The following is a 15,459-nucleotide window of genomic DNA, read 5'->3' as shown; positions in this document are numbered from 1 at the left end:
GAATTTTAACACTTAGAATTAATGATCTGAAAATTCAGAGACATGGCTATAAATATGAATTTATATCTATACATATGAGTGTATCTGTATACATATGTGTGTGTTTTATATACATACACATATATACATACAAATTAATTTTAATTAAGAAGGAAGAAAGACCAGATTAGTAACAATTCACAATTTGGGGTTGTAATGACACCCTTAGTTAATTTCCTCATTTGTAAAGGTAGTGGGTTGGTCCCTTTGGCTTTAATATTTTATGAGTATATGTCAGATCAACAAGTATACCCTTAAAAGAAAACTCCTAAGTATGTATACACACACATACCTATATCTATGTCTAAGACCAAGTAGTTTACCATGATCTCAAAAGTAATGCAATGATATATTCATCCAAAGTTCTGTGGATCCCCAAATAATTGCAAATAGACTATAATAATTAGTAAAAGTGATTGTTTATTAGCCATAGCAAAATCATTTTAGTCTTGAAGGAATATCTGGGAGCCACAAACTTCCACGAGTACTTGGGACTTACTTTCTTGTCCAGGTCCCCTTCATACTCCCTTTGATTTTTCAAAACTCCTCTCAGTATCAAGTATGAACAAAGCAATGAGTGAAGCTTCATCTCCATTTGGGCTTGTAACCCTTCTCCAAACACAATTACAGCCAAACACAATTGCAACCTGATTTGCATTTTCACTAACCGAGTTACAAAGCATATTGAGAATGCTTGCTACACATAATAGGGGACTTGTTAGAAGACTCCATAGCTTGGGCTCTGTGAACACTAATGAAACATTTTTATCTTCTCCCTCTCATCCACTGAAATTGGGCAAAAGCTTCTCCTGCTGCAACTTTGTTCAAAAACAGCCTTCCAACATGTGATCTGAGCTAGGCTACTATTTCAGGTGGCAGGATTCTGTATCCACAGTGGACAAGGCCCCAGGGACAAAGTTTCAGCCTTAACTTTGAGCCTTCTTTGCTTTTGTTGTGTTGTGTTACAACCTTCGCATTATCTCACCCTGGACTTTTTATCTGTGAATATCTAAGTCCTGTCTTGTGGAAAACTAATTACTGAACCACTGAGAGCTTCATAATGTCCTGCATTTAAGTCCTGAACATCATACATAATGCATAGGAAGCAGTCTCTGCACTCTGATTACAGAACACTGTCATTAAGTGAGCAAATTAAAGATGTGAATAATTCACTGGCTGAGCTTATTGTCAGTGCTGCATTGTGAAATTAGAATTTCTAATAAGTACTGCAATTTTTTTAACCCAATTAACACAGAGAACATCTTGAGACTGATTAGTACAATAAAAATTATTACCTTATTCTTTTGCTTCACAACAGCCAAATTAAATACTGTACTTAATTATGCAGCATTCATTCCTTCTCTGCTAAAGGAAAGAGGTAGAAGGAAAAAAAAAAAACAACTATCGTTTTAATAAGAGTTCTAATAGCTGAACGTGGGCTAGAAATACATCCCATGCATCTATGGCTCACTATCTTTTTGCAAAGTTTTTTCACCAGTGGGAGACTATCTTAGCACCAGTCTATTCTCAAACCAAATATTTTTTCCTAAAAAAACCAAACACCATACAAATAACTAACAAAGTAACTAACCTTTCCAGATTGAGTTGCACAGAGTCAGTCTTTGCTTCTTCTTGTTTTCTTTAAATGTATCTCAAACACAGATATGCCCCCACTACACCTCCTGTCTGTGTTTGAGACTAGAAAAATGCATATTTTAAAATTTCATTCATTAGGAAAATCAAGAAACTGAAACAGTGTGCCTTACCTCAGGTTCTCATTTCGCTCACAAGAATGTGTCTCCATTCAGCCAGGCTAGTGGAAAAGTCCAGCTAATGCACAGCATATTGGTCCTTCTCATACAGGGTGTATGCTGCCATGTTAAATAAAGAAAATGATCATTTAAATCGGGGCTTTTGTCTCCCAATATTTCCTCCTGCTGCCCCTTTTGCATCAAAGACCAGAGCAGCCGGCACATCTGGTGGCAGTCATTGCCACTGGCTGCAGCTGCCCATGGGTTAGCTTTCCCCCTTCCTGCCCAGCTTCTTTGCATCTCCATTCTGGGCAACTTCAATTCCCTCCCTCCCCCCCCCCCATGGGGGGAAAAAAACGGTGACATTGCGTTCAGAATATCAGATTATTTTCCCCCAGTCTCTGCAGCCACCTCCTTCCTGTCTAGATATTTTATAGAGAAGGAGAGAGTGAAAATAGCGAAGGTGCTCTGAAAATCAGGCAGACACAATGCAATAGGGAGAGATAGAGAGGAAGGAAAGGGAGAATGAGACCGAGAGAGAGTGAGAGGGAGAGAGGTGGGGGGGGTAGCTGTCAGTGCAGATAAATCTGCATATGGAAATCAAGGTTATCCTGGGTACAGTTTTATTTAACTATGATCTACTGTTTTTTTAATTAGATTGGAATTTTAGAGAGGGAAAAGGAGTCTTACAACCAGAGAGCAACTTCTTATTCACTAGAGTCTTGGAATCTTATTGCTGCAGCAGCAGAAGTTTCAGGAAGAGAAAATGAGTAAAGAGATTTTAGGAAATGAATGAAGGGGGGGAAGGAAGGAAGGAAGGAAGGAAGGAAGGAAGGAAGGAAGGAAGGAAGGAAGGAAGGACATAGAAATGAAAATATCTTGTGTGATAGGAATTAAGTGCCCATTTAAAACTGAGGATAAATCACAGAATCCCAGAACTGAAAGTGATTTTGGTGTTCATTTATTGCAACCCTGAACAAAAATCCCTTTTTAAAAGGTACCCAACAAGTGGTCATTCAGTTTTTGCCTATTTGATGTCATGGATAGACTCCACTACCTCCTCAGGTCATCCATTCCAATTCTGGACAATGCTGATGGTTAGGATTTTGTTTCCTCTTTTTTTTTTACCTCTTCTTGCAACCTCTAACCATTCCTCCTTATCCTTTCTTCTTGTACTAAGGGAAATAGTCTAATCCCTCTTCCATAATATTTGAAAATATCTTCACATTCTTTTTAAGTTACTTTCCCTGTTCTTGGTACTGAAAGTAAAGACTATTCCACTTTGGTCAGCACAGTCCCTGACATATAGTGGCTTCTTAATCAATCAATAAACATACATTTTAAGTGCCTACTATGTCCCAGGGACAATGCTAAGAAATGAATTTTTAAAAAGTAACGAAAGATAGTTCCCTGCCCTCAAGGAACTCACAATCTAAGAAAAGGAGACAACAAACAAATTAATGTATACAAACAAGCTATATAGAAGATAAATAGGAAGTATTGTTCATCCTTTCTTTTCTAAGAGGACCAGTAACATCATGGAGTGATATCTTGATTTGCAAGTGAGTTAAATTTAAGTGAGGCAGAGTTGCACAAGTTGTGAGCTTCAGTCTCTCTTCCAGAGTCATTGAAGTCTAGAAGCAAGAAAAAAGGCCACAATGACTAGTAATGACCTGGGATGCAATGGATGACCTTGCTATCTTCAGTGTCTGATCAAGCTCTAAGCACTTCACAGTGCCTACTTCCAAAGCCTTCATGACTATTGGAACATGCTTAGAGTAGTCATTCCCCTTTCTCACTATTGGGTTTAAGGCCTGTCCATTACCCTCAACCTGGTTTAGCTCATCTGCTTTTTTTTTTTTTTTACTAAAGTATGGCTGCTTATACATGCTATAGCTTCTTAGAGTCACTGGTGAGAATTGGGTAAAAGACACCAAAGTAGATGAACAGCCCTGCCTTAAAGGGCTCAGCTAGTCCTCACACCAGAGGAGCCAGTCCTCCCTAAACAACCCATATATACCCCATCCAGGGCAACTAGGTGATTCAGTGGATAGAGTTCCAAACCTGGAGTCAGGAAGACTCATCTTCCTGAGTTTAAATCTGGCCTCAGAAACTTACTAGCTGTATGAATCTGAGCAAGTCATTTAACCATTTGTCTCAGTTTACTCATCTGTAATATAAGCTGAAGAAAGAAATGGCAAAACAGTCCAATATCTTGCCCAGGAAAACCACAAATGGGGTCATAAAGAGTCAGATACAACTGAAATAGGAAATAATTAACAGAGAGAAGGCACTAGAATTAAGAGCAGTTGGGAAAGGTTTTCTGTAAAAAAAAATGGAATTTTTACCTGGGAAGCTAATAGGCGTAGATGAAGACAGAGAACATTCTAGGTATGGGGGACTGCCAGAGAAAATTCCCAGAACAAAGAAATGGAGGGTACAATTCATGGAACAACAAACAAGCAAGTGTCATTAGATTGAAGAATATTATGGGAGAGTAAGGAGGAGGGAGTGAGGCAAAGATGAACTTTGATTATCTAATAGCATTTTGTATTTTATCCTGAAGGTAATAGGGAACCACTAGAGTTTATTGAGTGGGGACTGGGGTAACATGGTTTGACCTGCTATTTAAGAAAATCACTATCAGCTGAGTGGAAGATGGATGGGCATTGGGAAAGACTTGAGGCACAGACTCACAAGTAAATTACTGAAAAAGGTCAGGTATGAGGTAATGAGGGCCTACATTTGAGTGGTAGTAGGGTCAGGAGGATAAAAAAGGTCCATTTTTGAGAGTTGTTACGAAAGTCAAATCAACAGGTCTTGGCAATAGACTGGATATGGGAAAGATAGTGAAGAGTTGAGGATGATGCCTAGGTTTCAACCTTGTGAGCCTGGGATGATGGTGTTGCCCTCTACAGTTATAGGGAAGGTAGAAGGAGGAGAAGTGTTTAGAGGGAAAGATAATGAATTCTGTTTTGAACATAATGAGTTTAAGATGCCTAGTGAATATCCAGTTCAAGGTGTCTGAAAATCAGTTACTGTGAAATTGGAAGTCAGCAGGAAGGTGAGGACAGGATAGATAGATTTGAGAACCATCAGCATCGAGATGGCAATTAAATACATGGGAGTAATGAGATCACCAAGTAAGAAGTAGCCCAATAGGAGTATCTAGAGGACCTCCTCATCTATAAGTAATGCCTCTTTGAGTTGGAATTCATGATGAATCTCCTCTATGACAGTGGCAAATACCTTTGGGGAGCATAATTTGCCCTGTTTTATGCCTTGTCTGATATTAATGATCAGAGAGTCATCAAACAATGTTATCTCTACTGTTCTATCTTTCAAAGAATCTTTTATAATTCTGACATGAGTATAGGAAAAACTGTTGCAAGCAAACTTTTAAGGCTGTGTTTTGCTCTACAACATCAAATATTCTTTTTAAAAAGCAACAAACAATAATCACAATAATCTTTCAATTAAATGATGGTAAAGAGGTAGTCCACTATGGAATACTGCTTAAGAACGCCTGCTGTACCTTCATCAAGAGTGACCTTGTCAATGCATGGATAGGTTTCTGTCATAAAATTTTTATATACACAGAAGGGTAGGAACATGAAACAGTAGATACTGATGTCCTCTCCATTGTTTTGGAGGTTTGGGGATTTTGGAGGGGTTAATAAAGTTGTAATATCTTTTCCCCCATGTCTTTTGTGATACACATGACAAAGGGATACAAATATATATTTACAAAAATAACCAACAATATCAGATTATTACATTTTAATGTTAGTCCATCTATCAAATTTACTTTTTTTAATTCCAAAGTATTTCTCCTTTGAAAATTTGGAATATAGCAAATAGTTACAAAACAAAACCAACTTGAATTTATAATTGGCATAGAACAAATACCCCTTGCAAGGCAGATAATAAGTACTTGAGTACTTCTGTGTATCTCTAGTTTCATTTAAGCCAGTATTCCTTCCAACTGTGCAGACCACTAGCAATTCATTCCTTCTCACTCTCCATGTCTTCTGATAAATCCTTCATAGATGGTCCATCCCCACCACACACCTTGTCTTTAGGGTCTTCCTCTAGATCTCTTGAAATTGTGTAGATACCAGGAAAGGATGTAGTCCATCCATTTGTTATCCACTGTTCTGCATAATGGCTAGATCACCTCTTTTTCCAGATAGACATTTCAATGATGATGATATTCTTTAGGCCATTTATTCACATCATTCTTCCTTGGTAATATGTTATAGCCTACTCTTACTTTTCATGCTTCTCTCCATTATCCTTTCAATGAACTATAGCTTTGATTCTTTAGAGACTTTGATGTTCTATGACTTTCATAACAGACTCATGGCAGGCTAACAGGGTCCACTACAAATTTATTATCTTATCTCAAGTAGACCTTTGGTACGTCAAAGTAATCGTTTTGTTCCTATTTAATAGATTTACTATCCCTCTCTCCATTAAAAAAGCTCAAAAATATTCTTGTCTCTCCTTAAGTCTCCCATGACTTGATCTTTCTCCATGCACTCAGCTAAAGACCTCACCCAATACACACACACACACACACACACACACACACACACACACACACACACACACAAACACATACTCACACAGAGAGAGATGAGGGTATATACATCATGAATTCTCCTTTCATTCCTTTTCTTCATTTGACATCACTCAGATATTTTCCCCTTAGTCTGACCATGACATCCTTCAAACTCAACAAACTTCTTTGGTTCTCTCTAACTTAAGGATCAACAATAAATTCTTCCTTTTGGTATTTAAAGTTCTTCATAACTTCGCCCTTTCATACTTTTCCATTATTATGCTTTACTTGCCTCCATGAACTCTTCAACCCAGCGAACACTGACCTACTTGCTGTTCCTGACATTTGGCACTCTATATGCTATGTCTATGCCTCTACACTGACTAATCCTCCTACCTCCATCTTAAAAAATTCTCACTCTTTACTTATGCCTTTAAGTTTCCCTGACTTACCTCAATGTTCAATTTAAGTCTAATCTTCTGTAAGAAGCCTTGCCTGTTCTCCCCAACTAGTAGTTCCTTCCCCTGTGAGACTTCAGCTTCCTCCTCAAACACTTACTAGTGTGTCTGACCCTGGACATGCCATTTAACCTCCCTCTGACAGCTTCAGTTTCCTCATTTGCAAAATGAGGATAATAATAGCATCTATCTCCAGAAACTGTTGTGATCATAAATTAGATAAAATTTATAAAGGGTTTAGCAAAACTTAAAGATCTGTATAAATGTAGCATGTATTATCTGGTCTCACTCTCCCAGACAGGAAAACTATACTTGCTCTTAAAGTTCTAGGGTTACCCTAAGGATTTAATAGTACCATCTACTGCCATCAGCTCAAGATTTTACTTGTGTTCCATTCAAATGTAATAGACTTTTCTACTAGTAACAATGCAATGACCCAGGACAATCCAGTGAAAGTTGTGAGAAAGAACGCTATCCACATCCCGAGAAAGAACTGTGGGAACAGATATGATCAATCACATAGTTCAATGAGGATATGATTGAGGTATTGGCATTAAAAGGTTACTCTGTTGCAAATACGAATAATAGGGAAATAGGTTTTGAACAATGATACACGTATAACCCAATGGAACTGCTTCTCAGCTCAGAAAGAATGGAGGGAAGAGGGGTGGTAATAATGATGAATCATGGAACCATGGAAAAATATTCTAAACAAATAAATAAATTTTTTAAAAAATTCTACTTGTGCTCCCCACACTAATAAGTGCCAATATCTGACTACTCACCAATTAATCACTAAACTTCAATTACCTTTTACAAAGGGATGTTTACTTTGAGGATACAGCAATAACAAAATTACAATTGAGGTGTATGAGATGTTCAGGGAGGAGCAGTGCCTCAGTTGTGAAGGCTTGCTGAGCCTTTTCCAGGCTGTATTGTATATTCACCTTTGATATCCACCTTCCACCCAACTCTCACTAGTGATTTCAAGAAGCTATAATGTGCTCAGAAGCCACACCCTGGTGAAACCATCTCAGCCAGCAGGCTAAACACAGTTGAGGGCAACTGGCAGGCCTCGGACCCATTGCTGAGTTGGGGGACTGGGGGGAAGTGTCTACTCAAGCATATGAAGTCTTCCCCATTGAAATGGACAAATGAGAATAATTTGTTCCAATGGCCATGAAATCAGGTAAAGCACTGTGGAGTGCTTAGAGCTTGGTCAGACATCAAAGAAACCAGCATCATCCACTACATCCCAGACTATTGCCTGGACTTTTGTCCTGCCACTGAATTTTAGTGAATCTGGAAGAAAGATTGAAGCTGATGATTTTGTATAACTCAGCTTCACTGAAATCCAATTAACTTGCAAGTCAAAACATCACTCCATGATGTCATTGATCCTCTTCAAAAATAAAGGATGAACAACAATATAACACAATCGGGCTCTCGGTATTTAGGGAGATGGGTTCACACTCAGCTCATTTTCTACAATAACATTACTACCATTAAGTTCATATCTTGAATCTGCATGGGTGCTGGAATCATCTTCATCTTAACTACCACTAAACTATATTCAGAAGAATATATTTGAAGGTGATCCCTATCCCTTCTTAGCACTGATCCTGAGATGGCTGCAAAATTCAGATGCTAGGATATCAGGACACCTTTCTCCCTTTACCTGTGGCCTTGGAAAGGAAAAAGCCAAAGGTCTATCCTTATACATTGTCTCTCACCAGATATTTGGTGAGCTCCTAAACTAAAATATCTTCCAGCTCATCTAGTAAATGAAACTTTAGCAAAGGTTCATGAATTGTAATTTTAAGCAGATGTTGACCAAAAGATAGCTTTCAAGTAACCAACAATTGAAGGGACCCTGGGCTATGTCAATAATCAAATGATCATCAGACAAAACTTTCTGATGTTCAATCACTCATTCAACAAAGACTGATTAAATTACTATATGCCAAGTATTTTGCTAAGTGCTGAGGATACAGAGAAAAGCAAAACCAGTTCCCTCAAGAAGCTCATATTCTAATTGGGTAGACAATAACTAGGTACATACAGGATATAATAATAATAGTAGTAATGATGATTTGTATTTTTATAATAAGGATCTGGAACACCAGAGGTGTGCATAAAGGTACAGAAAGCACGTCTGATATAATCTAAGAAGCCACGAATAATTCTCATAGAAGACACCTCTGTGTTCTCTGTAAGGCTAATGCCTAGTTTAACATAAGCTACAACTGTTTTATCTGGCACATGTTCAAGGCTCCTTCTGAAGTGTTTTTGTAAGCCTCTAGAGATGTTTTTGTTCTGCCTCTGGGAAAGTTTTAAACCTCTTGCACCAACCCTCCATAAGCAAAAAATCTTTATGTCCTCTCCCTGGTAGATGTTTCCCAGTATATGTATATCTTGACGTTTGGATCTAATTACCTAATAGAACTCATTATAAAAACCTTTCTCTTATCTATAATAAATGAAGCTTTGTGAAGCTGCCCATCCTAGCCACACCTTACTAATTGATTCACTTCAGCATTTCCAAACCTAACAAGCACAGATCTGACAGAGTTAAGTCATGTAGTTGGGGCAGACAGAATTATTTTTTTTTTAATTTTTTATTTAAGTATTTTTCCATGGTTACATAATTCATGTTCTTTCCCTCCCCCTTTTTATCTCCTCCCTCCCAGAGCTGGCAAGCAAATCCACTGGGTTATACATGTATTATCACTCAATACCTATTTCCATATTATTCATTTTTGTAATAATCTTTTAAAAACCAAAACTCCACTTTTAATACCCATATAAACAAGTGAAAAATCAAATATTTTCCTTCTGAGTTTCTACTCCCACAGTTCTTTCTCTCCATGTGGATAGTGTTTTCTCATAAGTTCCTCAGGATTGTCCTGGATCATTGTACTGTTAGCTGTAGCAAAGTCAATTACATATGATCATCCCTCAATGTTTCAGTCTCTGTGTACAATATTCTCCTGGTTCTGCTCATTTCACTCTTCATCAGTTCATGGAGGTCTTTCTAGCTTGTATGGAAATCAAATAGTTTATCATTTCTTATGCACAGTAGTATTCCATCACCATCACATACCATTTGTTCAGCTATTCCCCAAATGAAGAACACCCCCTGATTTTCCAATTTTGGGAGGGTAGACAGAATTACTGACATTCATGTTTGGTCAAAGGAGTATTCAGTGAATCCATGTTTGAAATCATACCTACCATTTATATGATACTTTAAGTTCTACAATGCACCTTCAAAATATTATTCATTTTATCTTCAGAACAACCCTGGAAGACAGGTGTTGTTATTATTCCGATTTTATAGATGAGGAACCTGAGACAGAGAGATCTCAGCATCCTGCACCACTGTCATAATGCCTATGACTTATTGTTCAACTAGAGCATGAATTTTTTTCCTTGATAAAAGTGAGATGTGATTTGTGCATGTTCTTACCTAGCTCTCCAGGACAAAGAAGGGAGATAGTTTACATCTTTCCATTTGCATAGACATCATCTGTTGTTCATTTCAATCATGCCCAACTCTTCAGGACCCCATTTGGAACTTTCTTAGCAAAGATACTGGAAAGGTTTGCCATTTCCTTCTCTAGCTCATTTTAAATATGAGGAAACTGAGGCAAATAGAGGTAAATGACTTGTCCAGGGTCACAAAGCTTGTAAGTGTCTAAGGCCAGAGTTGAACTCATGAAGAAGAGCCTTCCTGATTCCAAGATTGCATTGATATAATAAGAGGTGAACATAGTGTTGTGGAAGAGTGAGTTTGTAGTGGGAAAACAAATACTGAATCTTCCCCAAAGAATAGCAGCTCAAAACCTGTCATCTGAAGGCATGAAAGTGTTTAAGGAGTTTACAAAAAGTGTGGTCAGGACTATGGAATTAGCCCATGGTGGTGGAATGGCATTGCAGGCATAACTGAAATGGGATTACAGCTGGTCTCCCCCACCCCTCTCCAAGGTTTCAGGGAGCTGGATTTTAATAAGTGTGAGGGATTCTTTCCTCCCATCCTTGGGAATTCTCTACCCTCCCTCAGATTATTCCTCCCTTAACTATTCCAAGAGAAGGGGCACCAAAAGAAGAAGGGGGCATGTGCAGAGGTTGGGGATTTTCCCTACTCATAAAGATATTCCCTTAATTGCAAAGATCCCCAGTATGCATGGGTGATGTTCCCTCTTGTATCCTATTTGTCAGGTTTTCAAGGTTGTTTCAGTGTTTGAGTGTCCTTTCTCAGTCTTGCAAACTCTTATCAAAGGGAAGAAAATCATAATGTCCTCCCAGTTAGCTCAGGTACTCCCCTCTCCCTTGAGGCTTGGAATATCAGGTAAATCCTTATCAGCTAGGGGAAGATCATTGAGTTGAAATCTGCATTCTATTTGGCAATATTGACTAACTAGTAAAAACCACAAGATCTAAAAGCACATTTTAAATAAGGATTCCAAAGCATTATTTAAAAGTTCCATTTCTCATTCTTTCCTGATGTACAACACATCAATAGATATATGCAATCTGAGAGGAAAGACCCTTTCAACAGACCAATTAAGCGATGCAGGATAACTGAAGCTGCTCTCCTGGGAACTTCTTTCTTTACCAAAATAGTATTAGAAGTAGGAGACAACTTGGTAGTTCAGTGGATTGAGAGCTAGACATTGAGTCGGGAGATCCTAGCCTCAGACACTTCCTAGCTGTATGGTCCTGGACAAGTCACTTAACCCCCACTGCCTAGCCCTTACCACTCTTCTGCCTTGGAACCATACATAGTATTGATTCTAAAGGTAGAAGGTAAGGGTTTAAAAAAACAATATTAGAAGTAAATAAGAAAGGGGAATTTTTTCATCCAGCTAAGGCTTCTGACCTAAATAATGTACACCCTTCTTAACTGAACAAAATTGCTTTATGTCCCAGATGTGGAAGACCCATTTCCCAGGATGACTGCTTAGCTACGTGTCTTCAAATCCTTCATATACTTTCCTGCTCACTGTTATTAAATGTATACTATAGCTGATAAGACTATTCTACCTCTCTTCCCTAAACTGTGATAGAACCTGATAGCCTAGACCAAAACAAATTTTTTTTTACTTAGAATCATGAAAAGTTTTCAAAAAATTAGGGCAGTTTCAAAATGGAATAGGTTCCCTCAGATATTAGTGAGTTCCTCCCTTATAATATACATTAAAATGAGTACTAGGGGGCAGCTGGGTAGCTCAGTGGATGGAGAGCCAGGCCTAGAGACGGGAGGTCCTGGGTTCAAATCTGGCTTCAGACACTTCCCAGCTGTGTGACCCTGGGCAAGTCACTTGACCCCCATTGCCTACCCTTACCACTCTTCTGCCTTGGAGCCAATACACAGTATTGACTCCAAGATGGAAGGTAAGGGTTTAAAAAAAAATGAGTACTAGATGATTACTTGTTGGAGATGTTATAGAGGGGAATCCAGGTTTACTGATCTTCTTGCTGTACCTTATACTGGCTTGCCCCCACACCTAGGATATTCTGCTCCCTTGACTCCATTTCTTGTTTCTTTAGCTTTGTTCAAGGCACACCTGAAGTTGTACTTTCTATAGGAAGCTTTTTTTGGTCCCCTCCACTCAGTTTTGAGGACGTTTTCTTCTCAGATTGCATTTCGTATAATTTGTTATCTAAACTACTTAGACTGGCTACATGTATGTTACCTACCCAATCAGGATAAAATTATAGTTTTTTTATGATAATGACTATTTTTATCTTTCTTTGTATCCTCCATATTTAGTACGGTGCCTGTCACAGAGTAAGGCTTAGATAAATGTTGGTTGATTGATGAATTTGTTGACTAATCAGGGATGTATTAGATTAATGCCTTTGATAATTAAATTAATGGTTTGACTAAATATGTGAGAATTCTAAAATAATATAGTGGTCACCAATTTAAAATACTGTAGCTCAACTCAAAATGACTTTTAATAGCTTTTATTTACAAAAGAGGTGGAAAGAGTAAAAGGAGAAAAATACGAAAAGAGGGTAAAGATGTCTAGCCTATCACACTAAATATTGCTCCAGTGCTAGGCTAAACCCACCAGGGCTTGTTAACCATCACCCCAGAGGACCGAGTGTTCTATATCCTCCTCCAAGAAGGGAAAGTCTCTCTGGAACTAATCTCTCCAGAAGCCAGGAAAGGAAGGCCAGCTACTCACTCACCAAAGAAACAGTCCAAGAGCCAAGGTCCCAAGCTGAAGCCTAGGTCCAAGTCCAAAGTCACTTCCAAGAGGCAGGTCACCAGCCAAAGCGCCAAGCCTAAGATTCAAGCCAAACCCAATCCAAAGATGTTCAGGACTTTTTATAGTCCTTTTTCCATGTCACTTCCTGTCCCTTCCCCTTTTCACAGGAGCCAATCACAGCTTCCAAATTGCCTAGCACTGTTCAAGGGGGCAGTGTCTGTGGGATCCATCTCTCATCCTCTGAAGGTGTCAACTCTTATCAAAGGATTCTGAAGTTTCTGATTGGTTGGGTTAAAAGGGTGGAGCTCTCCTAGTAAGTGACTTGTGAATTCTCTTACTTGATGGCTAACAAGGTGTTAAGTAGGGTTTCTTAGATTGATTAACTCAAAATTGACAAAGAGAATAAAGAATTCTCTTTCACACTAAGATTCTGTGATTTTTTATAGAGAAAAAAAGAGCAAAGTAGGAATCAGTCAATAAGTATTAAGCATTTAATGTGTGCCAGGTCCTGTGCTAAATTCTGGGTGTACCATTTTCTTTTTATCATTGATTACCACTTTCCCAAACACTCCAAACTGTAGACAAATCTCATTGCTTTCCTTCTTGTCTCCAACAAAACTTGAAAAAATTTTCTTATGTTTTACCTCATTGTGTTCTGCATTTTCTAAGTGTTTCCTAAGTTCTTGGCAATCTCAGGAAACAAGTTCTCTAATTGATTTCCCATGGCCATATCCTGGATTAGGCTGAATTGCATTCCAGATCAGCAGCACTCTTCATTCTACCATGGTTTCTTATTTTCACCTCTTCCCGAACTCTTATCCTAGGAGAAAATAAAAGAACAAGCACCTACTAAGCACTAAATGCTTTGCAAATATTACCTCATTTGAATCTCACAACAATCCTGGAAGGCAAGTGCTGTTTTTAATCTTCATTTAACAAGTGAGGAAACTCATTTTTGCTCTCTAGATACCTCTACTTCTACTTCATCCATTCTCTTTTCTAATTATTGTTCTTTCCTTCCATTCCATGCATAGGTTTTTCCCTTTGATCTGACATTATTGGCTCTCTTTCAGATTATCACTCTTTCTTCCTTCCCCACCCATTAGCTATTGGCTCCTAAGGCTTAAAGTTAGCTAATTAGCTAATTGAATCTTAGACTACATTAAGAGAGACAAAGAAACCACAGACATATTTTAACTTATCTAAGCATATTTGCACAAAAGGAGGCATCCTGACTTGACCTCTCTAAACTCTAGAGAAATCTTAGCCTCAAGACACATTTTTGCTGAACATTAAGCTTAAAATTTAGAGTCACAAGGCTGTTGGCTTTACAAGAACCCATTAAAAAATTTCCTTTGATTTTTTGGTCCTGGAGACTGCTAAGAAGTCATACACAAAAGTGATTCTTTTGTTTACATGTAAAGAAATGAAAATTCTTCTAGACAAAGGCACTAGCCAAGATAAATGGAAGGGGCATAAGATATCACTGAAATTCTTTCTAAGTGGTTCCAGTAATCAGGATTCAAGAGAAGCCAACAAGGTACTGAAAGAAGAGTAGAAGACATTCATATCCTTCAACCTTCCTTTCTTCCTCTCCTCTCCACAGTTAGGAATTATGTAAAGAAAAGAATGGAAATGCCTATTCTACATTTGACTGGAAATATTCAGAAGGTTAGAATAGTCCTAAAAGTTCCTGGAAATTTCTAAGATACTAAGGAAGATCCCTGAAGTAGTCATAGTCAAAATTAGATTTTCAGGGAAGTTCCTGGATTTAGAACTTCTAGGTAAATTCCAAAATAATACTATATAATAGAATTCTCACAAACTAGCTCAGCCCTGGAAAAAAAGCTCGGAGCCACATTAGATGCATGTCTTTCAAGGCTTCTACTGGAACAGATAAACAGGTTGCCATGGAACAACAAGGGATATGGATCAGAGGTACCCAAAGAATCAGTTATGCAGAGATCATAAAATAAATGTCTGCCACTCATTGTCCTCTTGCAGAGGAGTACCTAATGATCAAACTATTAAAATAAATTGTCTTTGCCAGAGCAATCTCAATGTAAGCTGGACAAAATAGAAAAGAAGTCTAGGTGGCACAATGGATAGAATGCCAAGATTGAAGTTAGAAGACTTAACTTCATGAGTCCAAATCTGGCCTCATACACTTACTAGTTGTGTGACCCTGAGTAAGTCACTTAACCCTGTTTGCCCAAGTTCCACCTCTGTAAAAAGAGTTAGAGAAGGAAATGGCAAACCACTCTAGTATCTTTGCCAAGGAAGCCCCAAATTGGGCCACAAAAAGAGTCAGAAGTAATAAGGAAGGAAGGAAGGAAGGAGGTGTTGGAGGAGGAGGAGGAAGAGGAGGAGGAGGAGGAGAAGAAGAAGAAGAAGGAGGAGGAGGAAAAGGAGGAGGAGGAGGAGGA

This window comes from Gracilinanus agilis, chromosome 4, assembly GCF_016433145.1.
Source record: "Gracilinanus agilis isolate LMUSP501 chromosome 4, AgileGrace, whole genome shotgun sequence".
NCBI lineage: Eukaryota > Metazoa > Chordata > Mammalia > Didelphimorphia > Didelphidae > Gracilinanus > Gracilinanus agilis.
The sequence above is the reverse complement of the archived record's forward strand: the minus strand, read 5'-3'. Positions refer to the sequence as shown.